Here is a 23,081-nt window from a genome sequence, read left to right on the forward strand (position 1 = left end):
GTAGCCGTGATCGTCTAGTGGTTAGGACCCCACGTTGTGGCCGTGGTAACCCAGGTTCGAATCCTGGTCACGGCAGTCATTTTTAGGCTTTTAATGGTATGAAATTCTAGTCCTCCGAACGAATCGACAGCGTGAAAGGGCGGTTGTAAACAGTCCAGGTAGCCGTGATCGTCTAGTGGTTAGGACCCCACGTTGTGGCCGTGGTAACCCAGGTTCGAATCCTGGTCACGGCAGTCATTTTTAGGCTTTTAATGGTATGAAATTCTAGTCCTCCGAACGAATCGACAGCGTGAAAGGCGGTTGAAAACAGTCCCAGGTAGCCGTGATCGTCTAGTGGTTAGGACCCCACGTTGTGGCCGTGGTAACCCAGGTTCGAATCCTGGTCACGGCAGTCATTTTAGGCTTTTAATGGTATGAAATTCTAGTCCTCCGAACGAATCGACAGCGTGAAAGTGCGGTTGTAAACGTGACAGGTAGCCGTGATCGTCTAGTGGGTTAGGACCCCCCGTTGTGGCCGTGTTACCCAGGTTCGAATCCTGGTCACGGCAGTCATTTTTAGGCTTTTAATGGTATGAAATTCTAGTCCGAATCCTGGTCACGGCAGTCATTTTTAGGCTTTTAATGGTATGAAATTCTAGTCCTCCGAACGAATCGACAGCGTGAAAGTGCAGTTGTGAAACAGTGACAGGTAGCCGTGATCGTCTAGTGGTTAGGACCCCACGTTGTGGCCGTGGTAACCCAGGTTCGAATCTGGTCACGGCAGTCATTTTTAGGCTTTTAATGGTATGAATTCTAGTCCTACAAACGAATCGACAGCGTGAAAGGGCGGTTGTAAACAGTCCCAGGTAGCCGTGATCGTCTAGTGGTTAGGACCCCACGTTGTGGCCGTGGTAACCCAGGTTCGAATCCTGGTCACGGCAGTCATTTTTAGGCTTTTAATGGTATGAAATTCTAGTCCTCCGAACGAATCGACAGCGTGAAAGGGCGGTTGAAAACAGTGACAGGTAGCCGTGATCGTCTAGTGGTTAGGACCCCACGTTGTGGCCGTGGTAACCCAGGTTCGAATCCTGGTCACGGCAGTCATTTTTAGGTTTTAATGGTATGAAATTCTAGTCCTCCGAACGAATCGACAGCGTGAAAGTGCAGTTGTGAACAGTGACAGGTAGCCGTGATCGTCTAGTGGTTAGGACCCACGTTGTGGCCGTGGTAACCCAGGTTCGAATCCTGGTCACGGCAGTCATTTTAAGGTTTTTAATGGTATGAAATTCTAGTCCTCCGAACGAATCGACAGCATGAAAGGGCGGTTGAAAACAGTCCCAGGTAGCCGTGATCGTCTAGTGGTTAGGACCCCACGTTGTGGCCGTGGTAACCCAGGTTCGAATCCTGGTCACGGCAGTAACTTTTAGGCTTTTAATGGTATGAAATTTTAGTCCTACGAACGAATCGACAGCGTGAAATGCGGTTGAAAACAGTGACAGGTAGCCGTGATCGTCTAGTGGTTAGGACCCCACGTTGTGGCCGTGGTAACCCAGGTTCGAATCCTGGTCACGGCAGTCATTTTTAGGCTTTTAATGGTTAAAATACTAGGTTTTTAATGGTATGAAATTCTAGTCCTCCGAACGAATCGACAGCGTGAAATGGCGGTTGAAAACAGTGCCAGGTAGCCGTGATCGTCTAGTGGTTAGGACCCCACGTTGTGGCCGTGGTAACCCAGGTTCGAATCCTGGTCACGGCAGTCATTTTTAGGCTTTTAATGGTATGAAATTCTAGTCCTACGAACGAATCGACAGCGTGAAAGGGCGGTTGTAAACAGTCCCAGGTAGCCGTGATCGCCTAGTGGTTAGGACCCCACGTTGTGGCCGTGGTAACCCAGGTTCGAATCCTGGTCACGGCAGTCATTTTTAGGCTTTTAATGGTATGAAATTCTAGTCCTCCGAACGAATCGACAGCGTGAAAGGCGGTTGAAACAGTCCCAGGTAGCCGTGATCGTCTAGTGGTTAGGACCCACGTTGTGGCCGTGGTAACCAGGTTCGAATCCTGGTCACGGCAGTCATTTTTAGGCTTTTAATGGTATGAAATTCTAGTCCTACGAACGAATCGACAGCGTGAAAGGGCGGTTGAAAACAGTCACAGGTAGCCGTGATCGTCTAGTGGTTAGGACCCCACGTTGTGGTCGTGGTAACCCAGGTTCGAATCCTGGTCACGGCAGATTTTTAGGCTTTTAATGGTATGAAATTTTAGTCCTACGAACGAATCGACAGCGTGAAATGGCGGTTGAAAACAGTCCCAGGTAGCCGTGATCGTCTAGTGGTTAGGACCCCACGTTGTGGCCGTGGTAACCCAGGTTCGAATCCTGGTCACGGCAGTCATTTTTAGGCTTTTAATGGTATGAAATTCTAGTCCTCCGAACGAATCGACAGCGTGAAAGGGCGGTTGTAAACAGTGACAGGTAGCCGTGATCGTCTAGTGGTTAGGACCCCACGTTGTGGCCGTGGTAACCCAGGTTCGAATCCTGGTCACGGCAGTCATTTTTAGGTTTTAATGGTATGAAATTCTAGTCCTTCGAACGAATCGACAGCGTGAAAGGGCGGTTGTGAACAGTCCCAGGTAGCCGTGATCGTCTAGTGGTTAGGACCCCACGTTGTGGCCGTGGTAACCCAGGTTCGAATCCTGGTCACGGCAGTCATTTTTAGGTTTAATGGTATGAAATTCTAGTCCTCCGAACGAATCGACAGCGTGAAAGGGCGGTTGAAAACAGTCCCAGGTAGCCGTGATCGTCTAGTGGTTAGGACCCCACGTTGTGGCCGTGGTAACCCAGGTTCGAATCCTGGTCACGGCAGTCATTTTTAGGCTTTTAATGGTATGAAATTCTACCCCCACGTTGTGGCCGTGGTAACCCAGGTTCGAATCCTGGTCACGGCAGTCATTTTTAGGCTTTTAATGGTATGAAATTCTAGTCCTCCGAACGAATCGACAGCGTGAAAGGGCGTTGTGAACAGTGACAGGTAGCCGTGATCGTCTAGTGGTTAGGACCCCACGTTGTGGCCGTGGTAACCCAGGTTCGAATCCTGGTCACGGCAGTCATTTTTAGGTTTTAATGGTATGAAATTCTAGTCCTCCGAACGAATCGACAGCGTGAAAGGCGGTTGAAAACAGTCCCAGGTAGCCGTGATCGTCTAGTGGTTAGGACCCCACGTTGTGGCCGTGGTAACCCAGGTTCGAATCCTGGTCACGGCAGTCATTTTTAGGCTTTTAATGGTATGAAATTCTAGTCCTCCGAACGAATCGACAGCGTGAAAGGGCGGTTGAAACAGTGCCAGGTAGCCGTGATCGTCTAGTGGTTAGGACCCACGTTGTGGCCGTGGTAACCCAGGTTCGAATCCTGGTCACGGCAGTCATTTTTAGGCTTTTAATGGTATGAAATTCTAGTCCTCCGAACGAATCGACAGCGTGAAAGGGCGGTTGAAACAGTCCAGGTAGCCGTGATCGTCTAGTGGTTAGGACCCACGTTGTGGCCGTGGTAACCCAGGTTCGAATCCTGGTCACGGCAGTCATTTTTAGGCTTTTAATGGTATGAAATTCTAGTCCTCCGAACGAATCGACAGCGTGAAAGGGCGGTTGAAAACAGTCCCAGGTAGCCGTGATCGTCTAGTGGTTAGGACCCCACGTTGTGGCCGTGGTAACCCAGGTTTCGAATCCTGGTCACGGCATTCATTTTTAGGCTTTAATGGTATGAAATTCTAGTCCTCCGAACAAATCGACAGTGTGAAATGGCGCTTGAAAACAGTGACAGCTAGCCGTGATCGTCTAGTGGTTAGGACCCCACGTTGTGGCCGTGGTAACCCAGGTTCGAATTCTGGTCACGGCAGTCATTTTAAGGCTTTAATGATATGACATTCTAGACCTCCGAACGGATCGACAGCGTGAAATGGCGGTGCAGAACAGTCCCAGGTAGCCGTGATCGTCTAGTGGTTAGGACCCCACGTTGTGGCCGTGGTAACCCAGGTGCGAATCCTGGTCACGACAGTCATTTTAAGGTTTTTGATGATATGAAATTTTAGTCCTCCGAACGAATCGACAGCCTGAAAGGGAAGTTTTAAGCAGTTCCAGGTAGCCGTGATCGTCTAGTGGTTAGGACCCCACGTTGTGGCCGTGGTAACCCAGGTTCGAATCCTGGTCACGGCAGTAATTTTAGGTTTTTAATGGTATGAAATTCTAGTACACCGAACGAATCGAAGCATTAAAGGGCGGTTGAAAACAGTCCCAGGTAGCCGTGATCGTCTAGTGGTTAGGAATCCACGTTGTAGGACCGCCGTGGTAACCCAGTTTCAAATCCTGGCACGCCAGTCATTTTTAGGTTTTTAATGGTATGAAATTCTAGTCCTACGAACGAATCGACAGCGTGAAAGGGCGGTTGAAAACAGTCCCAGATAGCCGTGATCGTATAGTGGTTAGGACCCCACGTTGTGGCCGTGGTAACCCAGGTTCGAATCCTGGTCACGGCAGTCATTTCTAGGCTTTTAATGGTATGAAATTCTAGTACTCCGAACGAATCGACAGCGTGAAAGGGCAGTTGTAAACAGTCCCAGGTAGCCGTGATCTTTTAGTGGTTAGGACCCCACGTTGTGGCCGTGGTAAGCCAGGTTCAAATCCTGGTCACGGCAGTCAATTTTAGGTTTTTAATGGTATGAAATTCTAGTCCTCCGAACGAATCGACAGCGTGAAAGGGCTGTTGTAAACAGTCCAGGTAGCCATAAGTCTAGTGGTTAGGACCCCACGTTGTGGCCGTGGTAACCCAGGTTCGAATCCTGGTTACGGAAGTCATTTTAGGCTTTAATGGTATGAAATTCTAGTACTCCAAACGAATCGACAGCGTGAAAGGGCGGTTGAAAACTGTCCCAGGTAGCCGTGATCATCTAGTGGTCAGGACCCCCGTTGTGGCCGTGGTAACCCAGGTTCGAATTCTGGTCACGGCAGACTTTTAGGCTTTTAATGGTATGAAATTTTAGTCCTACGAACGAATCGACCCAGGTAGCCGTGATAGTCTAGGTAACCCAGGTTCGAATTCTGGTCACGGCAGTCATTTTTAGGCTTTTAATGGTATGACATTCTAGTCCTCCGAACGAATAAACAGCGTGAAAGGGCGGTTGAGAGCAGTCCCAGGTAGCCGTGATCGTCTAGTGGTTAGGACCCCACGTTGTGGCCGTGGTAACCCAGGTTCGAATCTTTCGGCTAGAATTTGGTATGAAATTCTAGTCCTACAAACGAATCGACTGCGTGAAAAGGCGGTTGAAACAGTCAGGTAGCCGTGATGTGGTAACCCAGGTTCGAATCCTAGTCACGGCAGTCATTTTTAGGTTTAATGGTATGAAATTCTAGTCCTCCGAACGAATCGACAGCGTGAAATGGCGGTTGAGAACAGTCCCAGGTAGCCGTGATCGTGTAGTGGTTAGGACCCCACATTGTGGCAGTGGTAACCCAGGTGCGAATCCTGGTCATGGCGATCATTTTAAGGTTTTAATGGTATGAAATTCTAGTCCATCGAACGAATCGACCCAGGTAGCCGTGATCGTCTAGTGGTAACCCAGGTTCGAATCCTGGTCACGGCAGTCATTTTTAGGCTTTTAATGGTATGACATTATAGTCCTCCGAACGAATAGACAGCGTGAAAGGGCGGTTGAAAGCAGTCCCAGGTAGCCGTGATCGTCTAGTGGTTAGAACCCCACGTTGTGGCCGTGGTAACCCAGGTTCGAATCCTGGTCACGGCAGTCATTTTTAGGCTTTTAATGGTATGAAATTCTAGTCCTCCGAACGAATCGACAGCGTGAAAGGGCGGTTGAAAGCAGTCCCAGGTAGCCTAGATCGTCTAGTGGTTGGGACCCCACGTTGTGGCCGTGGTAACCCAGGTTCGAATTCTGGTCACGGCAGTCATTTTTAGGCTTTTAATGGTATGACATTCTAGTCCTCCGAACGAATAAACAGCGTGAAAGGGCGGTTGAAAGCAGTACCAGGTAGCCGTGATCGTCTAGTGGTTAGGACCCCACGTTGTGGCCGCCGTGGTAACCCAGGTTCGAGTCCTGGTCACGGCAGTCATTTTTTAGGTTTTAATGGTATGAAATTCTAGTCCTACAAACGAATCGACTGCGTGAAAAGGCGGTTGAAAACAGTCCCATGTAGCCGTGATCGTCTAGTGGTTAGGACCCCAAGTTGTGGCCGTGGTAACCCGGGTTCGAATCCTGGTCACGGCCGTCATTTTTAGGCTTTTAATGGTATGACATTCTAGTCCTCCGAACGAATCGACAGCGTGAAATGGCGGTTGAGAACAGTCCCAGTCGAAACGAATCGACCCAGGTAGCCGAACGAATCGACAGTGTGAAATGGCGGTTGAAAACAGTCCCAGGTAGCCGTGATCGTCTAGTGGTTAGGACCCCACATTGTGGCAGTGGTATCCCAGTTGCGAATCCTGGTCTCGGCAGTCATTTTTAGGCTTTTAATGGTATGAAATTCTAGTCCTCCGAATGAATCGACGGCGTGAAAGTGCAGTTGTGAACAGTGACAGGTAGCCGTGATCGTCTAGTGGTTAGGACCCCACGTTGTGGCCGTGGTAACCCAGGTTCGAATCCTGGTCACGGCAGTAATTTTAAGGTTTTAATGGTATGAAATTCTAGTCCTCCGAACGGATCGACAGCATGAAAAGGCGGTTGAAAACAGTCCCAGGTAGCCGTGATCGTCTAGTGGTCAGGACCCCACGTTGTGGCCGTGGTAACCCAGGTTCGAATCCTGGTCACGGCAGTAACTTTAAGGCTTTTAATGGTATGAAATTCTAGTCCTCCGAATGAATCGACGGCGTGAAAGTGCAGTTGTGAACAGTGACAGGTAGCCGTGATCGTCTAGTGGTTAGGACCCCACGTTGTGGCCGTGGTAACCCAGGTTTGAATCCTGGTCGCTGCAATCATTTTTAGGCTTTTAATGGTATGAAATTCTAGTCCTCCGAACGAATCGACGGCGTGAAAGTGCTGTTGTGAACAGTGACAGGTAGCCGTGATCGTCTAGTGGTTAGGACCCCACGTTGTGGCCGTGGTAACCCAGGTTCGAATCCTGGTCACGGCAGTCATTTTTAGGCTTTTAATGGTATGACATTCTAGTCCTCCGAACGAATCGACAGCGTGAAAGTGCAGTTGTGAACAGTGACAGGTAGCCGTGATCGCCTAGTGGTTAGGACCCCACGTTGTGGCCGTGGTAACCCAGGTTCGAATCCTGGTCACGGCAGTCATTTTTAGGCTTTTAATGGTATGAAATTCTAGTCCTACGAACGAATCGACAGCGTGAAAGGGCGGTTGAAAACAGTCACAGGTAGCCGTGATCGTCTAGTGGTTAGGACCCCACGTTGTGGCCGTGGTAACCCAGGTTCGAATCCTGGTCACGGCAGACATTTTTAGGCTTTTAATGGTATGAAATTCTAGTCCTCCGAACGAATCGACAGCGTAAAATGGCGGTTGAAAACAGTCCCAGATAGCCGTGATCGTCTAGTGGTTAGGACCCCACATTGTGGCGGTGGTATCCCAGTTGCGAATTCTGGAATCGGCAGTCATTTTTAGGCTTTTAATGGTATGAAATTCTAGTCCTCCGAATGAATCGACGGCGTGAAAGTGCAGTTGTGAACAGTGACAGGTAGCCGTGATCGTCTAGTGGTTAGGACCCCACGTTGTGGCCGTGGTAACCCAGGTTCGAATCCTGGTCACGGCAGTCATTTTAAGGTTTTTAATGGTATGAAATTCTAGTCCTCCGAACGAATCGACAGCATGAAAGGGCGGTTGAAAACAGTCCCAGGTAGCCGTGATCGTCTAGTGGTCAGGACCCCACGTTGTGGCCGTGGTAACCCAGGTTTGAATCCTGGTCACGGCAGTAACTTTTAGGCTTTTAATGGTATGAAATTCTAGTCCTCCGAATGAATCGACAGTGGGAAATAGCGGTTGAAAACAGTGACAGGTAGCCGTGATCGTCTAGTGGTTGGGACCCCACGTTGTGGCCGTGGTAACCCAGGTTCGAACCTGGTCACGGCAGTCATTTTTAGGCTTTTAATGGTATAAAATACTAGGCTTTCATTTTTAGGCTTTTAATGGTATGAAATTCTAGTCCTCCGAACGAATCGACAGTGTGAAATGGCGGTTGAAAACAGTGACAGGTAGCCGTGATCGTCTAGTGGTTGGGACCCTACGTTGTGGCCGTGGTAACCCAGGTTCGAGTCCTGGTCACGGCAGTAATTTTTAGACTTTTAATGGTATGAAATTCTAGTCCTACAAACGAATCGACTGCGTGAAAAGGCGGTTGTAAACAGTTCCAGGTAGCCGTGGTCGTCTAGTGGTTAGGACCCTACGTTGTGGTCGTGGTAACCCAGGTTCGAATCTTGGTCACAGAAGTCATTTTTCGGCATTTTAATGGTATGAAATTCTAGTCCTACGAACGAATCGACAGCGTGAAAGGGCGGTTGAAAGCAGTCCCAGGTAGCCGTGATCGTCTAGTGGTTAGGACCCCACGTTGTGGCCGTGGTAACCCAGGTTCGAATCCTGGTCACGGCAGTCATTTTTAGGCTTTTAATGGTATGAAATTCTAGTCCTACGAACGAATCGACAGCGTGAAAGGGCGGTTGAAAACAGTCACAGGTAGCCGTGATCGTTTAGTGGTTAGGACCCCACGTTGTGGCCGTGGTAACCCAGGTTCGAATCCTGGTCACGGCAGACATTTTTAGGCTTTTAATGGTATGAAATTCTAGTCCTCCGAACGAATCGACAGCGTGAAATGGCGGTTGAAAACAGTCCCAGGTAGCCGTGATCGTCTAGTGGTTAGGACCCCACATTGTGGCAGTGGTAACCCAGTTGCGAATCCTGGTCTCGGCAGTCATTTTTAGGCTTTTAATGGTATGAAATTCTAGTCCTCCGAATGAATCGACGGCGTGAAAGTGCAGTTGTAAACAGTGACAGGTAGCCGTGATCGTCTAGTGCTTAGGACCCCACGTTGTGGCCGTGGTAACCCAGGTTCGAATCCTGGTCACGGCAGTCATTTTTAGGTTTTTAATGGTATGAAATTCTAGTCCTTCGAACGAATCGACGGCGTGAAAGTGCGTTTGTGAACAATGACAGGTAGCCGTGATCGTCTAGTGGTTAGGACCCCACGTTGTGGCCGTGGTAACCCAGGTCAAATCCTGGTCACGGCAGTCATTTTAAGGTTTTTAATGGTATGAAATTCTAGTCCTCCGAACGAATCGACAGCATGAAAGGGCGGTTGAAAACAGTCCCAGGTAGCCGTGATCGTCTAGTGGTTAGGACCCTACGTTGTGGTCGTGGTAACCCAGGTTCGAATCTTGGTCACAGAAGTCATTTTTCGGCATTTTAATGGTATGAAATTCTAGTCCTCCGAACAAATCCACAGCGTGAAAGGGCAGTTATACACAGTGCCAGGTAGCCGTGGTCGTCTAGTGGTTAGGACCCCGCGTTGTGGTCGTGGTAACCCAGGTTCGAATCCTAGTCACGGCAGTCATTTTTAGGCTTTTAATGGTATGACATTCTAGTCCTCCGAACGAATAGACAGCGTGAAAGGGCGGTTGAAAGCAGTCCCAGGTAGCCGTGATCGTCTAGTGGTTAGGACCCCACGTTGTGGCCGTGGTAACCCAGGTTCGAATCCTGGTCACGGCATTCATTTTTAGGCTTTTAATGGTATGAAATTCTAGTCCTCCGAACAAATCGACAGTGTGAAATGGCGCTTGAAAACAGTGACAGGTAGCCGTGATCGTCTAGTGGTTAGGACCCCACGTTGTGGCCGTGGTAACCCAGGTTCGAATCTTGGTCACAGAAGTCATTTTTCGGCATTTTAATGGTATGAAATTCTAGTCCTCCGAACGAATCCACAGCGTGAAAGGGCAGTTATACACAGTGCCAGGTAGCCGTGGTCGTCTAGTGGTTAGGACCCCGCGTTGTGGTCGTGGTAACCCAGGTTCGAATCCTAGTCACGGCAGTCATTTTTAGGCTTTTAATGGTATGACATTCTAGTCCTCCGAACGAATAGACAGCGTGAAAGGGCGGTTGAAAGCAGTCCCAGGTAGCCGTGATCGTCTAGTGGTTAGGACCCCACGTTGTGGCCGTGGTAACCCAGGTTCGAATCCTGGTCACGGCATTCATTTTTAGGCTTTTAATGGTATGAAATTCTAGTCCTCCGAACAAATCGACAGTGTGAAATGGCGCTTGAAAACAGTGACAGCTAGCCGTGATCGTCTAGTGGTTAGGACCCCACGTTGTGGCCGTGGTAACCCAGGTTCGAATTCTGGTCACGGCAGTCATTTTAAGGCTTTTAATGATATGACATTCTAGACCTCCGAACGAATCGACAGCGTGAAATGGCGGTTGAGAACAGTCCCAGGTAGCCGTGATCGTCTAGTGGTTAGGACCCCACGTTGTGGCCGTGGTAACCCAGGTGCGAATCCTGGTCACGACAGTCATTTTAAGGTTTTTGATGATATGAAATTTAGTCCTCCGAACGAATCGACAGCCTGAAAGGGAAGTTTTAAGCAGTTCCAGGTAGCCGTGATCGTCTAGTGGTTAGGACCCCACGTTGTGGCCGTGGTAACCCAGGTTCGAATCCTGGTCACGGCAGTCATTTTAAGGTTTTTAATGGTATGAAATTCTAGTACTCCGAACGAATCGACAGCATTAAAGGGCGGTTGAAAACAGTCCCAGGTAGCCGTGATCGTCTAGTGGTTAGGAATCCACGTTGTAGCCGTGGTAACCCAGTTTCAAATCCTGGCCACGACAGTCATTTTAAGGTTTTTAATGGTATGAAATTCTAGTCCTACGAACGAATCGACAGCGTGAAAGGGCGGTCGAAAACAGTCCCAGATAGCCGTGATCGTCTAGTGGTTAGGACCCCACGTTGTGGCCGTGGTAACCCAGGTTCGAATCCTGGTCACGGCAGTCATTTCTAGGCTTTTAATGGTATGAAATTCTAGTACTCCGAACGAATCGACAGCGTGAAAGGGCAGTTGTAAACAGTCCCAGGTAGCCGTGATTTTTTAGTGGTTAGGACCCCACGTTGTGGCCGTCGTAAGCCAGGTTCAAATCCTGGTCACGGCAGTCAATTTTAGGTTTTTAATGGTATGAAATTCTAGTCCTCCGAACGAATCGACAGCGTGAAAGGGCTGTTGTAAACAGTCCTAGGTAGCCATAATCGTCTAGTGGTTAGGACCCCACGTTGTGGCCGTGGTAACCCAGGTTCGAATCCTGGTTACGGAAGTCATTTCTAGGCTTTTAATGGTATGAAATTCTAGTACTCCAAACGAATCGACAGCGTGAAAGGGCGGTTGTAAACTGTCCCAGGTAGCCGTGATCATCTAGTGGTCAGGACCCCCGTTGTGGCCGTGGTAACCCAGGTTCGAATTCTGGTCACGGCAGTAACTTTTAGGCTTTTAATGGTATGAAATTTTAGTCCTACGAACGAATCGACCCAGGTAGCCGTGATAGTCTAGTGGTAACCCAGGTTCGAATTCTGGTCACGGCAGTCATTTTTAGGCTTTTAATGGTATGACATTCTAGTCCTCCGAACGAATAAACAGCGTGAAAGGGCGGTTGAGAGCAGTCCCAGGTAGCCGTGATCGTCTAGTGGTTAGGACCCCACGTTGTGGCCGTGGTAACCCAGGTTCGAATCTTTCGGCTAGAATTTCGGTATGAAATTCTAGTCCTACAAACGAATCGACTGCGTGAAAAGGCGGTTGAAAACAGTCCCAGGTAGCCGTGATCGTGGTAACCCAGGTTCGAATCCTAGTCACGGCAGTCATTTTTAGGCTTTTAATGGTATGACATTCTAGTCCTCCGAACGAATCGACAGCGTGAAATGGCGGTTGAGAACAGTCCCAGGTAGCCGTGATCGTGTAGTGGTTAGGACCCCACGTTGTGGCCGTGGTAACCCAGGTTCGAATCCTGGTCACGGCAGTCATTTTTAGGCTTTTAATGGTATGACATTATAGTCCTCCGAACGAATCGACAGCGTGAAAGGGCGGTTGAAACAGTCCCAGGTAGCCTGATCGTCTAGTGGTTGGGACCCCACGTTGTGGCCGTGGTAACCCAGGTTCGAATTCTGGTCACGGCAGTCATTTTTAGGCTTTTAATGGTATGACATTCTAGTCCTCCGAACGAATAAACAGCGTGAAAGGGCGGTTGAAAGCAGTCCCAGGTAGCCGTGATCGTCTAGTGGTTAGGACCCCACGTTGTGGCCGTGGTAACCCAGGTTCGAGTCCTGGTCACGGCAGTCATTTTTAGGCTTTTAATGGTATGAAATTCTAGTCCTACAAACGAATCGACTGCGTGAAAAGGCGGTTGAAAACAGTCCCATGTAGCCGTGATCGTCTAGTGGTTAGGACCCCAAGTTGTGGCCGTGGTAACCCGGGTTCGAATCCTGGTCACGGCAGTCATTTTTAGGCTTTTAATGGTATGACATTCTAGTCCTCCGAACGAATCGACAGCGTGAAATGGCGGTTGAGAACAGTCCCAGTCGAAACGAATCGACCCAGGTAGCCGAACGAATCGACAGTGTGAAATGGCGGTTGAAAACAGTGACAGGTAGCCGTGATCGTCTAGTGGTTAGAACCCCACGTTGTGGCCGTGGTAACCCAGGTTCGAGTCCTGGTCACGGCAGTCATTTTTAGGCTTTTAATGGTATGAAATTCTAGTCCTACAAACGAATCGACTGCGTGAAAAGGCGGTTGAAAACAGTCCCAGGTAGCCGTGATCGTCTAGTGGTTAGGACCCCAAGTTGTGGCCGTGGTAACCCAGGTTCGAATACTGGTCACGGCCTGGCCATTTTTAGGCTTCGAATACTGGTCACGACTGGTCATTTTTAGGCTTTTAATGGTATGAAATTCTAGTCCTCCGAACGAATCGACAGCGTGAAATGGCGGTTGAAAACAGTGACAGGTAGTCGTGATCGTCTAGTGGTTAGGACCCCACGTTGTGGCCGTGGTAACCCAGGTTCGAATCCTGGTCACGGCAGTAATTTTTAGGCTTTTAATGATATGAAATTCTAGTCCTACGAACGAATCGACAACGTGAAAGGGCGTTTGTAAACAGTCCCAGGTAGCCGTGATCGTCTAGTGGTCAGGACCCCGCGTTGTTGCCGTGGTAACCCAGGTTCGAATCCTGGTCACGGCAGTCATTTTTAGGCTTCTAATGGTATGACATTCTAGTTCTCCGAACGAATCGACAGCGTGAAATGGCGGTTGAAAACAGTCCCAGGTAGCCGTGATCGTCTAGTGGTTAGGACCCCAAGTTGTGGCCGTGGTAACCCGGGTTCGAATACTGGTCACGGCCTGGTCATTTTTAGGCTTCGAATACTGGTCACGACTGGTCATTTTTAGGCTTTTAATGGTATGAAATTCTAGTCCTCCGAACGAATTGATAGTGTGAAATGGCGGTTGAAAACAGTTACAGGTAGCCGTGATCGTCTAGTGGTTAGGATTCCCACGTTGTGGCCGTGGTAACCCAGGTTCGTGTCCTGGTCACGGCAGTCATTTTTAGGCTTTTAATGGTATGAAATTCTAGTCCTACAAACGAATCGACAGCGTGAAAAGGCGGTTGAAAACAGTCCCAGGTAGCCGTGATCGTCTAGTGGTTAGGACCCCACGTTGTGGCCGTGGTAACCCAGGTTCGAATCCTGGTCACGGCGGTGATTTTTAGACTTTTAATGGTATGAAATTTTAGTCCTACGATCGAATCGACAGCGTGAAAGGACGGTTGTGAACAGTTCCAGGTAGCCGTGGTCGTCTAGTGGTTAGGACCCTACGTTGTGGTTGGGGTAACCCAGGTTCGAATCTTGGTCACGAAAGTCATTTTTCGGCATTTTAATGGTATGAAATTCTAATCCTCCGAACGAATCCACAGCGTGAAAGGGCAGTTATACACAGTGCCAGGTAGCCGTGATCGTCTAGTGGTTAGGACCCCACGTTGTGGCCGTGGTAACCCAGGTTCGAATCCTGGTCACGGCTGTCATTTTTAGGCTTTTAATGGTATGAAATTCTAGTCCTCCGCACGAATCGACAGCGTGAAATTGCGGTTGAAAGCAGTGACAGGTAGCCGTGATCGTCTAGAGGTTAGGACCCGACGTTGTGGCCGTGGTAACCCAGGTTCGAATCCTGGTCACGGCTGTCATTTTTAGGCTTTTAATGGTATGAAATTCTAGTCCTCCGAACGAATCGTAAGCGTGAAAGGGCGGTGAGAACGGTCCCCAGGTAGCCGTGATCGTCTAGTGGTTAGGACCCCACGTTGTGGCCGTGGTAACCCAGGTTCGAATCCTGGTCACGGCAGTCATTTTTAGGCTTTTAATGGTATGAAATTCTAGTCCTCCGAACGAATCGACAGCGTGAAATGGCGGTTGAAAACAGTGACAGGTAGCCGTGATCGTCTAGTGTTTAGGACCCCACTTTGTGGCCGTGGTAACCCAGGTTCGAATACTGGTCACGGCCTGGTCATTTTTAGGCTTTGAATACTGGTCACGACTGGTCATTTTTAGGCTTTTAATGGTATGAAATTCTAGTCCTCCGAACGAATCGACAGCGTGAAATGGCGGTTGAAGACAGTGACAGGTAGCCGTGATCGTCTAGTGGTTAGGACCCCACGTTGTGGCCGTGGTAACCCAGGTTTGAATCCTGGTCACGGCAGTCATTTTTAGGCGTTTAATGGTATGAAATTCTAGTCCTGCGAACGAATCGACAGCGTGAAAGGGCGGTTGAAAGCAGTCCCAGGTAGCCGTGATCGTCTAGTGGTTAGGACCCCACGTTGTGGCCGTGGTAACCCGGGTTCGAATCCTGGCCACGGCGGTCATTTTAAGGTTTTTAATGGTATAAAATTCTAGTCCTACGAACGAATCGACAGCGTGAAAGGGCGGTTGAAAACAGTCCCAGATAGCCGTGATCGTCTAGTGGTTAGGACCCCACGTTGTGGCCGTGGTAACCCAGGTTCGAATCCTGGTCACGGCAGTCATTTCTAGGCTTTTAATGGTATGAAATTCTAGTACTCCCGACGAATCGACAGCGTGAAAGGGCAGGTTTTAACAGTCCCAGGTAGCCGTGATCATTAGTGGTTAGAACCCCACGTTGTGGCCGTGGTAAACCAGGTTCAAATCCTGGTCACGGCAGTCAATTTTAGGCTTTTATTGGTATGAAATTCTAGTCCTCCGAACGAATCGACAGCGTGAAAGGGCTGTTGTAAACAGTCCTAGGTAGCCGTGATCGTCTAGTGGTTAGGACCTAACGTTGTGGCCGTGGTAACCCAGGTTCGAATCCTGGTTACGAAAGTCATTTCTAGGCTTTTAATGGTATGAAATTCTAGTACTCCGAACGAATCGACAGCGTGAAAGGGCGGTTGTAAACAGTCCCAGGTAGCCGTGATCGTCTAGTGGTCAGGACTTCACCTTGTTGCCTTGGTAACCCAGGTTCGAATCCTGGTCACGGCAGTCATTTTTAGGCTTTTAATGGTATGACATTCTAGTCCTCCGAACGAATCGACAGCGTGAAATAGCGGTTAAAAACAGGTTCGAGTCCTGGTCACGGCAGTCATTTTTAGGCTTTTAATGGTATGAAATTCTAGTCCTACAAACGAATCGACAGCGTGAAAAGGCGGTTGAAAACAGTCCCAGGTAGCCTTGATCGTCTAGTGGTTAGGACCCCACGTTGTGGCCGTGCTAACTCAGGTTCGAATCCTGGTCGCGGCGGTCATTTTTAGGCTTTTAATGGTATGAAATTCTAGTACTCCGCACGAATCGACAGCGTGAAATGGCGGTTGAAAACAGGTTCGAATTCTGGTTACGAAAGTCATTTCTAGGCTTTTAATGGTATGAAATTCTAGTACTCCGAACGAATCGACAGCGTGAAAGGGTGGTTGTAAACAGTCCCAGGTAGCCGTGAGCGTCTAGTGGTTAGGACCCCACGTTGTGGCCGTGGTAACCCAGGTTCGAATCGACATTCTATGTGACTGTAAATCAGCTCTAGAAGCTATAAAAAGAACTTACGAAAAAGCAAATAAAATAGTATATGAAATAATCGGTAAAACTATGAGTCTAAGAAGGAAAGGATTTGACCTAAAATTTATGTGGATAAAGGGACATGCAGAAATAACCGAAAATGAAAAGGCGGACGAGCTGGCCAAAGAGGGATGTAATTTGGGAACCGAAATAAGCAGCCTTCTATCAGCAGATATCAACAAAATAGTCATGAGAGAACAAAGAAAAAAATGGCAAAGTATATTCGACAACATTAGTGAAAGAAAAAAGAAAATATATCGGGAAGTAAATTCAGATATGCATTCGAAACCGTGGTTTCAAAAGATAAAAGAAAACCGCATGCACATCACTACCGTCATAAGAATGCGAATTGGTCACACAAAAAATAGAGCATTTCGGCTAGGAGATGGACTATCGTGGTTCGAAGAGTGCGACTGCGAAGAGGGAGGGCCTGAAAATACGGATCACATTGTTTTTCGATGCAAGAAATATACAACACAAAGAAAAGCGCTTTACCAACGCCTAGAACAAAAAAATATAGTTTTTCCAACGAATACGACAATAATATTAGCTATGAAAAACACGAGTATATATAAAGATTGAACCAAATATTTATTTGAGTGCCAAAAATATTTATAGAAAACTAAGTTAATTTTATCTATTTAATTAAGCTAGTTATTTAATCTGATTAAAATTATTGAAATTAGAATTTATTATTATTTTAATCACTACTGAAAATGTAAGAATAGATTAAGTTAGTTATTCTATCAGTTAGTTATAAGGGATGACTGAATATTATTAAATAGAAGTCAATAAAACATATAAAAAAAAAGAACCCAGGTTCGAATCCTGGTCACGGCTGTCATTTTTAGGCTTTTAATGGTAATAAATTCTAGTCCTACGAACGAATCGACAGCGTGAAAGGGCGGTTGAAAACAGTCCCAGGTAGCCGTGATCGTCTAGTGGTTAGGACCCCACGTTGTGGCCGTGGTAACCCAGGTTCGAATCCTGGTCACGGCAGACATTTTTAGGCTTTTAATGGTATGAAATTCTAGTCCTCCGAACGAATCGACAGCGTGAAATGGCGGTTGAAAACAGTGACAGGTAGCCGTGATCGTCTAGTGGTTAGGATCCCACATTGTGGCCGTGGTAACCCAGGTTCGAATCCTGGTCACGGCAGTCTTTTTTAGGCTTTTAATGGTATGAAATTCTAGTCCTCCGCACGAATCGACAGCGTGAAATTGCGGTTGAAAACAGTGACAGGTAGCCGTGATCGTCTAGTGGTTAGGACCCACGTTGTGGCCGTGGTAACCCAGGTTCGAATCCTGGTCACGGCAGTCATTTTTAGGCTTTTAATGGTATGAAATTCTAGTCCTCCGAACGAATCGTCAGCGTGAAAGGGCGGTTGAGAACAGTCCCAGGTAGCCGTGATCGTCTAGTGGTTAGGACCCCACGTTGTGGCCGTGGTAACCCAGGTTTGAATCCTGGTCACGGCAGTCATTTTTAGGCTTTTAATGGTATGAAATTCTAGTCTTCCGAACGAATCGACAGCGTGAAATGGCGGTTGAAAACAGTGACAGGTAGCCGTGATCGTCTAGTGTTTAGGACCCCACTTTGTGGCCGTGGTAACCCAGGTTTGAATCCTGGTCACGGCAGTCATTTTTAGGCTTTTAATGGTATGACATTCTAGTCCTCCGAACGAATCCACAGCGTGAAATGGCGGTTGAAAACAGGTTCGAGTCCTGGTCACGGCAGTCATTTTTAGGCTTTTAATGGTATGAAATTCTAGTCCTACAAACGAATCGACAGCGTGAAAAGGCGGTTGAAAACAGTCCCAGGTAGCCGTGATCGTCTAGTGGTTAGGACCCCACGTTGTGGCCGTGCTAACCCAGGTTCGAATCCTGGTCGCGGCAGACATTTTTAAACTTTTAATGGTATGAAATTCTAGTCCTCCGAACGAATCGACAGCGTGAAAGGGCAGTTGTAAACAGTCCCAGGTAGCCGTGATCATTTAGTGGTTAGGACCCCACGTTGTGGCCGTGGTAAGCCAGGTTCAAATCCTGGTCACGGCAGTCAACTTTAGGCTTTTAATGGTATGAAATTCTAGTCCTCCGAACAAATCTACAGCGTGAAATGGCGGTTGAAGACAGTCCCAGGTGGCCGTGATCGTCTAGTGGTTAGGACTCCACGTTGTGGCCGCGGTAACCCAGGTGCGAATCCTGGTCTCGGCGGTCATTTTTAGGCTTTTAATGGTATGAAATTCTAGTCCTCCGAACGAATCGACGGCGTGAAAGTGCGGTTGTGAACAGTGACAGGTAGCCGTGATCGTCTAGTGGTTAGGACCCCACGTTGTGGCCGTGGTAACCCAGGTTCGAATACTGGTCACGGCAGTGACCTTTAGGCTTTTAATGGTATGAAATTTTAGTCCTACGAACGAATCAACAGGGTGAAAGGGCGGTTGTAAACAATTCCAGGTGGCCGTGGTCGTCTAGTGGTTAGGACCCTACGTTGTGGTCGTGGTAACCCAGGTTCGAATCTTGGTCACAGAAGTCATTTTTCGGCATTTTAATGGTATGAAATTCTAGTCCTCCGAACGAATCGACAGCGTGAAATGGCGGTTGAAATAGTGACAGGTAGCCGTGATCGTCTAGTGGTTAGGACCCCACGTTGTGGCCGTGGTAACCCAGGTTCGAATCCTGGTCACGGCAGTGACTTTTAGGCTTTTAATGGTATGAAATTTTAGTCCTACGTACGAATCAACAGCGTGAAAGGGCGGTTGTAAACAGTTCCAGGTGGCCATGATCGAATCCTGGTCACGGCAGTCATTTTTAGGCTTTTAATGGTATGAAATTCTAGTCCTCCGAACGAATCCACAGCGTGAATGGGCAGTTACACACAGTGCCAGGTAGCCGTGATCGTATAGTGGTTAGGACCCCACGTTGTGGCCGTGGTAACCCAGGTTCAAATCCTGGTCACGACAGTCATTTTAAGGTTTTTAATGGTGTGAAATTCTAGTCCTCCGAATGAATCGACAGCCTGAAAGGGAAGCTGTAAGCAGTTCCAGGTAGCCGTGATCGTCTAGTGGTTAGGACCCCACGTCGTGGCCGTGGTAACCCAGGTTCGAATCCTGGTCACGACAGACATTTTAAGGTTTTTAATGGTATGAAATTCTAGTCCTCCGAACGAATCGACAGCCTGAAAGGGAAATTGTAAGCAGTTCCAGGTAGCCGTTATCGTCTAGTGGTTAGGGCTCCACGTTGTGGCCGTGGTAACCCAGGTTCGAATCCTGGTCACGGCAGTCATTTTCAGGCTTTTAATGGTATGACATTCTAGTCCTCCGAACGAATCGACAGCGTGAAAGGGAAGTTGTAAACAGTGGCAGGTTGCCGTGATCGTCTAGTGGTTAGGACCCCACGTTGTGGCCATGGTAACCCAGGTTCGAAACCTGGTCATGGCAGTCATTTTTAGGCTTTTAATGGTATGACATTCTAGTCCTCCGAACGAATCGACAGCGTGAAATGGCGGTCGAAAACAGTCCCAGGTAGCCGTGATCGTCTAATGGTTAGGACCCCACGTTGTGGCCGTGGTAACCCAGGTTCGAGTCCTGGTCACGGCAGTCATTTTTAGGCTTTTAATGGTATGAAATTCTAGTCCTCCGAACGAATCGACAGCGTGAAAGGGGAGTTGTAAACAGTTGCAGGTAGCCGTGATCGTCTAGTGGTTAGGACCCCACGTTGTGGCCGTGGTAACCCAGGTTTGAATCCTGGTCACGACAGTGATTAGGACCCCACGATGCGGCCGTGGTAACCCAGGTTCGAATCCTGGTCACGGCTGTCATTTTTAGGCTTTTAATGGTATGAAATTCTAGTCCTCCGAACGAATCGACAGCGTGAAAGGGCAGTTGTAAACAGTGCCAGGTAGCCGTGATCGTCTGGTGGTTGGAACCCCACGTTGTAGCCGTGGTAACCCAGGTTCGTATCCTGGTCACGGCAGTCATTTCTAGGCTTTTAATGGTGTGACATTCTAGTTCTCCGAACGAATCTACAGCGTGAAAGGGTAGTTATACACAGTGCCAGGTAGCCGTGATCGTCTAGTGGTTAGGACCCCTCGTTGTGGCCGTCATAACCCAGGTTCGAATCCTGGTCACGGCGGTCATTTTTAGGCTTTTAGTAGTATGAAATTCTAGTCCTCCGAACGAATCGTCAGCATGAAAGGAAAGTTGTAAGCGGTGCCAGGTAGCCGTGATCGTCTAGTGATTAGGACCCCACGTTGTGGCCGTGGTAACCCAGGTTCGAATCCTGGTCACGGCAGTCATTTTTAGGCTTTTAATGGTATGAAATTTTTTGACCAAAATTTTTTGACCAAAATTTTTTGACCAAAATTTTTTGACCAAAATTTTTTGACCAAAATTTTTTGACCAAAATTTTTTTGACCAAAAATTTTTTCTACCAATATTTTTTTGACCAAAATTTTTTTGAACCAAATTTTTTTGACCAAATTTTTTTTTTCCAAATTTTTTTGACTAAATTTTCTTTTACCCAAAAATTTTTTTTAACAAAATTTTTTTGTCTCAAATTTTTTTTTCCAAATTTTTTTGACTAAAATTTTTGTTACCCAAAAATTTTTTTGACCAAAATTTTTTTGACCAAAATTTTTTTGACCAAAATTTTTTTGACCCAAATTTTTTTGACCCAAATTTTTTGGACCCAAGTTTTTTTGATCAAAAATTTTTTTTCCAAAATTTTTTTGGTCAAAATTTTTTGACCCAAATTTTTTTGACCAAAAATTGTTCGGACCAAAATTTTTTGACCAAAATTTTTTTGGCCAAAAATTTTTTTTCCGAAAATTTTTTTCCAAAATTTTTTTCCAAAATTTTTTTTCCAAAATTTTTTTGACCCAAATTTTTTTGACCCAAATTTTTTTGAACCAAATTTTTTTGACCAAAAATTTTTTGACCAAAATTTTTTTGATCAACAATTTTTTGGACCAAAATTTTTTGACCAAATATTTTTTCCCAAAATTTTTTTGGCCAAAATATTTTTGACCCAAATTTTTTTGACCCAAATTTTTTTGACCAAAAATTTTTTTCCCTAAATTTTTTTGACCCAAATTTTTTTGAACCAAATTTTTTTGACTAAATTTTTTTTTTCAAAATTTTTTTGACTAAAATATTTTTTATCCAAAAATTTTTTTGAACAAAATTTTTTTGACCAAAAATTTTTTTGTCTCAAATTTTTTTGACCCAAATTTTTTGGACCCAAATTTTTTTGACCAAAAAGTTTTTTACCATAATTTTTTTGGTCAAAATTTTTTTGACCCAAATTTTTTTGACCAAAAATTGTTCGGACCAAAATTTTTTTGACCAAAAATTTTTACCCAAAATTTTTTTGGCCAAAATTTTTTTTCCGAAATTTTTTTCCGAAATTTTTTTTCCAAAATTTTTTTTTCCAAAATTTTTTTGACCCAAATTTTTTGACCCAAATTTTATGAACCAATTTTTTTTGACCGAAAATTTTTTGACCAAAATTTTTTTGACCGACAATTTTTTGGACCAAAATTTTTTGACCAAAAATTTTTTCCCAAAATTTTTTTGGCCAAAATTTTTTTAACCCAAATTTTTTTGACCCAAATTTTTTTGACCCAAATTTTTTTGACCCAAATTTTTTTGACCAAAAATTTTTTTCCCGAAATTTTTTTGACCCAAATTTTTTTGACCAAAATGTAACAGTTATATATTAATTAATATTATTATTGTATCACTATTTGAAATAAATAATTAGGTACGGTGCAAAGTTTTTGGTCAAAAAATTTTTTGACCAATATTTTTTTGACCAAAATTTTTTTGAACCAAATTTTTTTGACTAAATTTTTATTTTTCCAAAATTTTTTTGACTAAAATATTTTTACCCAAAAATGTTTTTGACCAAAAATTATTTTGTCTCAAATTTTTTTTCAAAATTTTTTTGACTAAAATTTTTTTTACCCAAAAATTTTTTTGACCAAATTTTTTTGACCAAAATTTTTTTGACCAAAATTTTTCTGACCCAAATTTTTTGACCAAAATATTTTTTCCAAAATTTTTTTGACCCAAATTTTTTGGACTTAACTTTTTTGACCAAAATTTTTTTTGACCCAAATTTTTTGACCAAAAATATTTTTCCCAAAATTTTTTTTGACCCAAATTTTTTGAACCAACTTTTTTTGACCAAAAATTTTTTTCCAAAATTTTTTTGACCCAAATTTTTTTGACCAAAAATTTTTTTACCAAAATTTTTTTGACCCAAATTTTTTGGCCCCAAATTTTTTGGACCCAAATTTTTTTGACCAAAAATTTTTTGGCCAAAATATTTTTGACCCAAATTTTTTTGACCCAAATTTTTTTGACCAAAAATTTTTTTCCCTAAATTTTTTTGACCCAAATTTTTTTGAACCAAATTTTTTTGACTAAATTTTTTTTTTCAAAATTTTTTTGACTAAAATATTTTTTATCCAAAAATTTTTTTGAACAAAATTTTTTTGACCAAAAATTTTTTTGTCTCAAATTTTTTTGACCCAAATTTTTTGGACCCAAATTTTTTTGACCAAAAAGTTTTTTACCATAATTTTTTTGGTCAAAATTTTTTTGACCCAAATTTTTTTGACCAAAAATTGTTCGGACCAAAATTTTTTTGACCAAAAATTTTTACCCAAAATTTTTTTGGCCAAAAATTTTTTTTCCGAATTTTTTTTTCCGAAATTTTTTTTCCAAAATTTTTTTTTCCAAAATTTTTTTGACCCAAATTTTTTTGACCCAAATTTTTATGAACCAATTTTTTTTGACCGAAAATTTTTTGACCAAAATTTTTTTGACCAACAATTTTTTGGACCAAAATTTTTTGACCAAAAATTTTTTCCCAAATTTTTTTGGCCAAAATTTTTTTAACCCAAATTTTTTTGACCCAAATTTTTTTGACCCAAATTTTTTTGACCCAAATTTTTTTGACCAAAAATTTTTTTCCCGAAATTTTTTTGACCCAAATTTTTTTGACCAAAATGTAACAGTT

General features: G+C 45.2%; 65 non-coding genes across 65 annotated transcripts; all 65 read left to right on the forward strand.

The window, feature by feature from the left end:
- The first annotated feature begins 3 nt into the window (after nucleotides 1-3).
- Nucleotides 4-75, forward strand: Trnah-gug. The gene has a single exon. It is a non-coding gene; the product is annotated as a tRNA-His (tRNA).
- Nucleotides 76-161: 86 nt separating this feature from the next.
- Nucleotides 162-233, forward strand: Trnah-gug. The gene has a single exon. It is a non-coding gene; the product is annotated as a tRNA-His (tRNA).
- Nucleotides 234-319: 86 nt separating this feature from the next.
- Nucleotides 320-391, forward strand: Trnah-gug. The gene has a single exon. It is a non-coding gene; the product is annotated as a tRNA-His (tRNA).
- Nucleotides 392-848: 457 nt separating this feature from the next.
- Nucleotides 849-920, forward strand: Trnah-gug. The gene has a single exon. It is a non-coding gene; the product is annotated as a tRNA-His (tRNA).
- An 87-nt stretch (nucleotides 921-1,007) lies between these two features.
- On the forward strand, nucleotides 1,008-1,079 carry Trnah-gug. The gene has a single exon. It is a non-coding gene; the product is annotated as a tRNA-His (tRNA).
- Nucleotides 1,080-1,165: 86 nt separating this feature from the next.
- Nucleotides 1,166-1,236, forward strand: Trnah-gug. Its single transcript has one exon. It is a non-coding gene; the product is annotated as a tRNA-His (tRNA).
- Nucleotides 1,237-1,323: 87 nt separating this feature from the next.
- On the forward strand, nucleotides 1,324-1,395 carry Trnah-gug. The gene has a single exon. It is a non-coding gene; the product is annotated as a tRNA-His (tRNA).
- Nucleotides 1,396-1,481: 86 nt separating this feature from the next.
- Nucleotides 1,482-1,553, forward strand: Trnah-gug. Its single transcript has one exon. It is a non-coding gene; the product is annotated as a tRNA-His (tRNA).
- A 110-nt stretch (nucleotides 1,554-1,663) lies between these two features.
- Nucleotides 1,664-1,735, forward strand: Trnah-gug. The gene has a single exon. It is a non-coding gene; the product is annotated as a tRNA-His (tRNA).
- Nucleotides 1,736-1,822: 87 nt separating this feature from the next.
- On the forward strand, nucleotides 1,823-1,894 carry Trnah-gug. Its single transcript has one exon. It is a non-coding gene; the product is annotated as a tRNA-His (tRNA).
- An 85-nt stretch (nucleotides 1,895-1,979) lies between these two features.
- Nucleotides 1,980-2,049, forward strand: Trnah-gug. The gene has a single exon. It is a non-coding gene; the product is annotated as a tRNA-His (tRNA).
- Nucleotides 2,050-2,136: 87 nt separating this feature from the next.
- Trnah-gug lies at nucleotides 2,137-2,208 on the forward strand. The gene has a single exon. It is a non-coding gene; the product is annotated as a tRNA-His (tRNA).
- Nucleotides 2,209-2,293: 85 nt separating this feature from the next.
- Trnah-gug lies at nucleotides 2,294-2,365 on the forward strand. The gene has a single exon. It is a non-coding gene; the product is annotated as a tRNA-His (tRNA).
- An 87-nt stretch (nucleotides 2,366-2,452) lies between these two features.
- On the forward strand, nucleotides 2,453-2,524 carry Trnah-gug. The gene has a single exon. It is a non-coding gene; the product is annotated as a tRNA-His (tRNA).
- Nucleotides 2,525-2,610: 86 nt separating this feature from the next.
- On the forward strand, nucleotides 2,611-2,682 carry Trnah-gug. Its single transcript has one exon. It is a non-coding gene; the product is annotated as a tRNA-His (tRNA).
- Nucleotides 2,683-2,767: 85 nt separating this feature from the next.
- Trnah-gug lies at nucleotides 2,768-2,839 on the forward strand. Its single transcript has one exon. It is a non-coding gene; the product is annotated as a tRNA-His (tRNA).
- Nucleotides 2,840-3,008: 169 nt separating this feature from the next.
- On the forward strand, nucleotides 3,009-3,080 carry Trnah-gug. Its single transcript has one exon. It is a non-coding gene; the product is annotated as a tRNA-His (tRNA).
- Nucleotides 3,081-3,165: 85 nt separating this feature from the next.
- On the forward strand, nucleotides 3,166-3,237 carry Trnah-gug. Its single transcript has one exon. It is a non-coding gene; the product is annotated as a tRNA-His (tRNA).
- Nucleotides 3,238-3,323: 86 nt separating this feature from the next.
- Nucleotides 3,324-3,394, forward strand: Trnah-gug. Its single transcript has one exon. It is a non-coding gene; the product is annotated as a tRNA-His (tRNA).
- Nucleotides 3,395-3,479: 85 nt separating this feature from the next.
- Nucleotides 3,480-3,550, forward strand: Trnah-gug. The gene has a single exon. It is a non-coding gene; the product is annotated as a tRNA-His (tRNA).
- An 87-nt stretch (nucleotides 3,551-3,637) lies between these two features.
- On the forward strand, nucleotides 3,638-3,710 carry Trnah-gug. The gene has a single exon. It is a non-coding gene; the product is annotated as a tRNA-His (tRNA).
- An 86-nt stretch (nucleotides 3,711-3,796) lies between these two features.
- On the forward strand, nucleotides 3,797-3,868 carry Trnah-gug. The gene has a single exon. It is a non-coding gene; the product is annotated as a tRNA-His (tRNA).
- A 245-nt stretch (nucleotides 3,869-4,113) lies between these two features.
- Trnah-gug lies at nucleotides 4,114-4,185 on the forward strand. The gene has a single exon. It is a non-coding gene; the product is annotated as a tRNA-His (tRNA).
- A 248-nt stretch (nucleotides 4,186-4,433) lies between these two features.
- Nucleotides 4,434-4,505, forward strand: Trnah-gug. The gene has a single exon. It is a non-coding gene; the product is annotated as a tRNA-His (tRNA).
- A 1,191-nt stretch (nucleotides 4,506-5,696) lies between these two features.
- Nucleotides 5,697-5,768, forward strand: Trnah-gug. The gene has a single exon. It is a non-coding gene; the product is annotated as a tRNA-His (tRNA).
- Nucleotides 5,769-6,014: 246 nt separating this feature from the next.
- Nucleotides 6,015-6,089, forward strand: Trnah-gug. Its single transcript has one exon. It is a non-coding gene; the product is annotated as a tRNA-His (tRNA).
- Nucleotides 6,090-6,562: 473 nt separating this feature from the next.
- On the forward strand, nucleotides 6,563-6,634 carry Trnah-gug. The gene has a single exon. It is a non-coding gene; the product is annotated as a tRNA-His (tRNA).
- An 86-nt stretch (nucleotides 6,635-6,720) lies between these two features.
- Trnah-gug lies at nucleotides 6,721-6,792 on the forward strand. Its single transcript has one exon. It is a non-coding gene; the product is annotated as a tRNA-His (tRNA).
- Nucleotides 6,793-7,038: 246 nt separating this feature from the next.
- On the forward strand, nucleotides 7,039-7,110 carry Trnah-gug. The gene has a single exon. It is a non-coding gene; the product is annotated as a tRNA-His (tRNA).
- Nucleotides 7,111-7,197: 87 nt separating this feature from the next.
- Trnah-gug lies at nucleotides 7,198-7,269 on the forward strand. Its single transcript has one exon. It is a non-coding gene; the product is annotated as a tRNA-His (tRNA).
- Nucleotides 7,270-7,356: 87 nt separating this feature from the next.
- On the forward strand, nucleotides 7,357-7,428 carry Trnah-gug. Its single transcript has one exon. It is a non-coding gene; the product is annotated as a tRNA-His (tRNA).
- Nucleotides 7,429-7,674: 246 nt separating this feature from the next.
- On the forward strand, nucleotides 7,675-7,746 carry Trnah-gug. The gene has a single exon. It is a non-coding gene; the product is annotated as a tRNA-His (tRNA).
- Nucleotides 7,747-7,833: 87 nt separating this feature from the next.
- Trnah-gug lies at nucleotides 7,834-7,905 on the forward strand. Its single transcript has one exon. It is a non-coding gene; the product is annotated as a tRNA-His (tRNA).
- A 602-nt stretch (nucleotides 7,906-8,507) lies between these two features.
- On the forward strand, nucleotides 8,508-8,579 carry Trnah-gug. Its single transcript has one exon. It is a non-coding gene; the product is annotated as a tRNA-His (tRNA).
- An 87-nt stretch (nucleotides 8,580-8,666) lies between these two features.
- Nucleotides 8,667-8,738, forward strand: Trnah-gug. The gene has a single exon. It is a non-coding gene; the product is annotated as a tRNA-His (tRNA).
- A 246-nt stretch (nucleotides 8,739-8,984) lies between these two features.
- On the forward strand, nucleotides 8,985-9,056 carry Trnah-gug. Its single transcript has one exon. It is a non-coding gene; the product is annotated as a tRNA-His (tRNA).
- A 564-nt stretch (nucleotides 9,057-9,620) lies between these two features.
- Nucleotides 9,621-9,692, forward strand: Trnah-gug. Its single transcript has one exon. It is a non-coding gene; the product is annotated as a tRNA-His (tRNA).
- Nucleotides 9,693-10,098: 406 nt separating this feature from the next.
- On the forward strand, nucleotides 10,099-10,170 carry Trnah-gug. Its single transcript has one exon. It is a non-coding gene; the product is annotated as a tRNA-His (tRNA).
- Nucleotides 10,171-10,257: 87 nt separating this feature from the next.
- Trnah-gug lies at nucleotides 10,258-10,329 on the forward strand. Its single transcript has one exon. It is a non-coding gene; the product is annotated as a tRNA-His (tRNA).
- A 245-nt stretch (nucleotides 10,330-10,574) lies between these two features.
- On the forward strand, nucleotides 10,575-10,646 carry Trnah-gug. Its single transcript has one exon. It is a non-coding gene; the product is annotated as a tRNA-His (tRNA).
- A 246-nt stretch (nucleotides 10,647-10,892) lies between these two features.
- Trnah-gug lies at nucleotides 10,893-10,964 on the forward strand. The gene has a single exon. It is a non-coding gene; the product is annotated as a tRNA-His (tRNA).
- A 942-nt stretch (nucleotides 10,965-11,906) lies between these two features.
- Trnah-gug lies at nucleotides 11,907-11,978 on the forward strand. The gene has a single exon. It is a non-coding gene; the product is annotated as a tRNA-His (tRNA).
- Nucleotides 11,979-12,222: 244 nt separating this feature from the next.
- Trnah-gug lies at nucleotides 12,223-12,294 on the forward strand. The gene has a single exon. It is a non-coding gene; the product is annotated as a tRNA-His (tRNA).
- Nucleotides 12,295-12,381: 87 nt separating this feature from the next.
- Trnah-gug lies at nucleotides 12,382-12,453 on the forward strand. Its single transcript has one exon. It is a non-coding gene; the product is annotated as a tRNA-His (tRNA).
- A 155-nt stretch (nucleotides 12,454-12,608) lies between these two features.
- Nucleotides 12,609-12,680, forward strand: Trnah-gug. Its single transcript has one exon. It is a non-coding gene; the product is annotated as a tRNA-His (tRNA).
- Nucleotides 12,681-12,962: 282 nt separating this feature from the next.
- Trnah-gug lies at nucleotides 12,963-13,034 on the forward strand. Its single transcript has one exon. It is a non-coding gene; the product is annotated as a tRNA-His (tRNA).
- A 601-nt stretch (nucleotides 13,035-13,635) lies between these two features.
- Nucleotides 13,636-13,707, forward strand: Trnah-gug. Its single transcript has one exon. It is a non-coding gene; the product is annotated as a tRNA-His (tRNA).
- Nucleotides 13,708-13,954: 247 nt separating this feature from the next.
- Trnah-gug lies at nucleotides 13,955-14,026 on the forward strand. The gene has a single exon. It is a non-coding gene; the product is annotated as a tRNA-His (tRNA).
- A 246-nt stretch (nucleotides 14,027-14,272) lies between these two features.
- Trnah-gug lies at nucleotides 14,273-14,344 on the forward strand. Its single transcript has one exon. It is a non-coding gene; the product is annotated as a tRNA-His (tRNA).
- A 282-nt stretch (nucleotides 14,345-14,626) lies between these two features.
- Trnah-gug lies at nucleotides 14,627-14,698 on the forward strand. The gene has a single exon. It is a non-coding gene; the product is annotated as a tRNA-His (tRNA).
- Nucleotides 14,699-14,785: 87 nt separating this feature from the next.
- On the forward strand, nucleotides 14,786-14,857 carry Trnah-gug. Its single transcript has one exon. It is a non-coding gene; the product is annotated as a tRNA-His (tRNA).
- Nucleotides 14,858-14,944: 87 nt separating this feature from the next.
- Trnah-gug lies at nucleotides 14,945-15,016 on the forward strand. The gene has a single exon. It is a non-coding gene; the product is annotated as a tRNA-His (tRNA).
- Nucleotides 15,017-16,986: 1,970 nt separating this feature from the next.
- Nucleotides 16,987-17,058, forward strand: Trnah-gug. The gene has a single exon. It is a non-coding gene; the product is annotated as a tRNA-His (tRNA).
- An 87-nt stretch (nucleotides 17,059-17,145) lies between these two features.
- On the forward strand, nucleotides 17,146-17,217 carry Trnah-gug. Its single transcript has one exon. It is a non-coding gene; the product is annotated as a tRNA-His (tRNA).
- An 87-nt stretch (nucleotides 17,218-17,304) lies between these two features.
- Trnah-gug lies at nucleotides 17,305-17,375 on the forward strand. Its single transcript has one exon. It is a non-coding gene; the product is annotated as a tRNA-His (tRNA).
- Nucleotides 17,376-17,462: 87 nt separating this feature from the next.
- Nucleotides 17,463-17,534, forward strand: Trnah-gug. The gene has a single exon. It is a non-coding gene; the product is annotated as a tRNA-His (tRNA).
- A 345-nt stretch (nucleotides 17,535-17,879) lies between these two features.
- Trnah-gug lies at nucleotides 17,880-17,951 on the forward strand. Its single transcript has one exon. It is a non-coding gene; the product is annotated as a tRNA-His (tRNA).
- A 405-nt stretch (nucleotides 17,952-18,356) lies between these two features.
- Trnah-gug lies at nucleotides 18,357-18,428 on the forward strand. The gene has a single exon. It is a non-coding gene; the product is annotated as a tRNA-His (tRNA).
- Nucleotides 18,429-18,674: 246 nt separating this feature from the next.
- On the forward strand, nucleotides 18,675-18,746 carry Trnah-gug. Its single transcript has one exon. It is a non-coding gene; the product is annotated as a tRNA-His (tRNA).
- A 359-nt stretch (nucleotides 18,747-19,105) lies between these two features.
- Trnah-gug lies at nucleotides 19,106-19,177 on the forward strand. The gene has a single exon. It is a non-coding gene; the product is annotated as a tRNA-His (tRNA).
- Nucleotides 19,178-19,264: 87 nt separating this feature from the next.
- Trnah-gug lies at nucleotides 19,265-19,336 on the forward strand. The gene has a single exon. It is a non-coding gene; the product is annotated as a tRNA-His (tRNA).
- An 87-nt stretch (nucleotides 19,337-19,423) lies between these two features.
- On the forward strand, nucleotides 19,424-19,495 carry Trnah-gug. Its single transcript has one exon. It is a non-coding gene; the product is annotated as a tRNA-His (tRNA).
- An 87-nt stretch (nucleotides 19,496-19,582) lies between these two features.
- On the forward strand, nucleotides 19,583-19,654 carry Trnah-gug. The gene has a single exon. It is a non-coding gene; the product is annotated as a tRNA-His (tRNA).
- An 87-nt stretch (nucleotides 19,655-19,741) lies between these two features.
- Trnah-gug lies at nucleotides 19,742-19,813 on the forward strand. Its single transcript has one exon. It is a non-coding gene; the product is annotated as a tRNA-His (tRNA).
- Nucleotides 19,814-20,276: 463 nt separating this feature from the next.
- Trnah-gug lies at nucleotides 20,277-20,348 on the forward strand. The gene has a single exon. It is a non-coding gene; the product is annotated as a tRNA-His (tRNA).
- The last annotated feature ends 2,733 nt before the right edge of the window (nucleotides 20,349-23,081 follow it).

This window comes from Ctenocephalides felis, unplaced genomic scaffold (assembly GCF_003426905.1).
Source record: "Ctenocephalides felis isolate EL2017-DRISC unplaced genomic scaffold, ASM342690v1 CF-g0.4_SCAFFOLD_01886, whole genome shotgun sequence".
NCBI lineage: Eukaryota > Metazoa > Arthropoda > Insecta > Siphonaptera > Pulicidae > Ctenocephalides > Ctenocephalides felis.